The sequence below is a fragment of the Penaeus japonicus genome, unplaced genomic scaffold (genome assembly GCF_977035675.1).
Source record: "Penaeus japonicus unplaced genomic scaffold, GWHDUDI00000001_assembly GWHDUDI00000007, whole genome shotgun sequence".
Lineage (NCBI taxonomy): Eukaryota > Metazoa > Arthropoda > Malacostraca > Decapoda > Penaeidae > Penaeus > Penaeus japonicus.
The window spans coordinates 20,464,820-20,467,319 of NW_028234409.1; the positions used below are offsets into that span (position 1 = coordinate 20,464,820).

General features: G+C 41.3%; 1 protein-coding gene across 1 annotated transcript in view; it reads right to left on the reverse strand.

The window, feature by feature from the left end:
* The window catches only part of LOC122242156 (uncharacterized), a 101,626-nt gene that overhangs the window by 1,296 nt on the left and 97,830 nt on the right, over nucleotides 1–2,500 (reverse strand). Inside the window, exon 3 of the mRNA XM_086538555.1 lies at nucleotides 1–2,500. This exon is cut by the window's left edge and continues 1,296 nt beyond it; it is cut by the window's right edge and continues 525 nt beyond it. The gene's annotated coding sequence lies outside the window, so the exon portion shown is untranslated.

Below are 2,500 nucleotides of genomic sequence, written 5' to 3' on the forward strand. Positions count from 1 at the left end.
TGAACTATGGAGTGAGGAACTAAGAGTTGGAAGAGAGTCAAATCAATGTTGAGACTTTTAGGCTGATGGAAAGGAAGGAAGGAAGGAAGGAAGGAAGGAAGGCATCACACAGACGAGGAAGGAAGGAAGGAAGGAAGGAACATGACGTGGAGAGGCGTAGTATCGATGCATAACTGATCAAGTTCTTCTTTATGTACATAGGAGTCAAATCTTACTGTTAATTTGGTTGAGAAATCAAACGTTAACTCAATAACTCACATACCGCGCGCGCGCACGTTCGTATACATAACACGCACATGCGCACGAACAAACACACACAGATACACACCCACACACACCCACCCACACACACACACACACACACACACACACACACACACACATGCACACACACACACACACACAAACACACACACATGCGCGCGCACATTTGTGGAGATCATAAGGGTCGGGAGATGCTGTCGAGAGATGGTAATGAGAAGAAGGATAAAAGTGACGATATGGAAGAAGTGTTCGAAGGAATCACCTGGAAAGAGAGAGGAAAAAAGGAAGACAGTGATGATAATAGCTCCTTCACCGAAGAATCTATCAAAAATATCATATGCCATATAGAATACATTACTTTGGAAAAATAGTTCAGTACAAATTGCCGCGATGCTATTTCTATTCAAAGATCTGTAGTGTGCGCAGAGTAGCCAAGAGATTATCGGTGGTTCTCTTGTTGATCAACATTGGGAGGCTGGATTTTGTTTGATTTTTTATACATTTTTTTAGGAAAACCTGATACAGTCTCATTATTTCTATTTAACTTTAATTATCAAACACAACTACGATTCTAAAAATATATCTGGGGATAGGTCTAACAAATATTGGTGAGAGGGCGAGAAGAATAAAGTGTAATGTGGGGACTTATTCGGTCGTGCAAACCTGACAAGAGTTCAGCTTAGCGCAGTGATTGTCTGTCAGTAAGCTTCATTTGTTTATCTTACTGGCATCATCTTTTGTGGTCGCAGTAACTTGCTTGAATTCCGAACTCCCTTTTTAAGAGTTCCCAGCTATTCACTCGTGGGAATTAGTTCACATATTATAACTGACATTTATAAGATTCACGTATAATCTTTGAATTCAGGAGTTATTTGAAAGGGTTCCTAATTTTGTTATAATATGCAAGACTTAATCATGGTGTGAGATACACTAAAAGCCTTTGCATGTACAAGACAGCGAAACATGAGTTTCGGAATTCGCACTTAAACCACATAGTGAGAAGATATATGGGACTTGAGTAGGATATGTTTCTTTATTTTCTATGAGACGATGTTAGTTATCTTCGTTAACTTGCGGTTGGATACTTCCCCTGGCTCTCTTCCTCGTCTTCTTCGCGACTGTGGGCTGGGCGCACTTCATTGCTCGTCACGTTACTCATGCTTGTTTTATTCATCATCAAGTACTCATGGTCAAGTGTATACCCAGCAGATACAGCCACGCGGCCCCTTTGTGAGTGCTCTCATGGGGAGGGAAAGGGGGTGAGGCGGCGTGGGGTTGAGGGTGAAGAAGGCCTCTATGTAGGAGGTGGAGGAGGACCTTTGGGAGGAGGCGGCCTCGCGAAGGAGTGAGGGCCGGGGACAAGGAGGATTTGACTGGCGTCGAACAAAGATAACCTTTCCTACTTTTATATCGGGGAACCGGAGAGGAAATGACAACTTAAAGAAAGAAAACGAGGTGAATGCTGGCAAAGGTATATAACAAAACGATAAAGAGAAAGGAAAAAATCTAATTTCGACAATTAGAATATCAAGATTCTTCTTTCTATTAAATCTGGGCTATTGTGGGACGCGGGGATCGATGAGAGATAATAAGAAATACAGAAAAAATAAAGATAAAAGATTAAAGTTGCAAAGCGTTCAGAGACAAAGTAAAAAGAAAATGAATGAATGGGACGATTGATTTTAGATAGGAGACAATTGGTCTATTTACAAATTATTAAACGTTCATGTACGGGATGTGATAAAATAAATAACCGAGTAACTTTGCATCGAAATCTTGCAAAAATACTGTGAGTGTTTGATTATAGACTACATAACTGTTCTACAGAACTGAAGGTAGAGTGCAAGCCACTGAGTGTGAATGTACTAGAGTACTTTTAACTTGATTCAGTGCCGACCAACAAAGGGAAGAAGAGAACGAGATCAAGATAAAAAATGGCAAATGTAAGCGTTCATTCTCAAAAGCATTGAATTATCGAAAGATTTCATCACCGACCATGGAAATGCACTTGATCCTAACAGTACGGAAGTGAATAACAAAGGCCAGTAACAGGAACGGATCTAAAAAAGAATCAAATGACTCGGACCGGGCTTTACGCGCGGCGGGCGAGGAGACTGGGTTAGGGAGGAGGGAGAGGGAAATGGCTCTCATACTTTCGTATGAACTCTTAAAAGAGACATATGATATAGGATTTTTGGCCGGTATGGAGTGTGGGTCGGTAAAGGGAAGTGTGGGG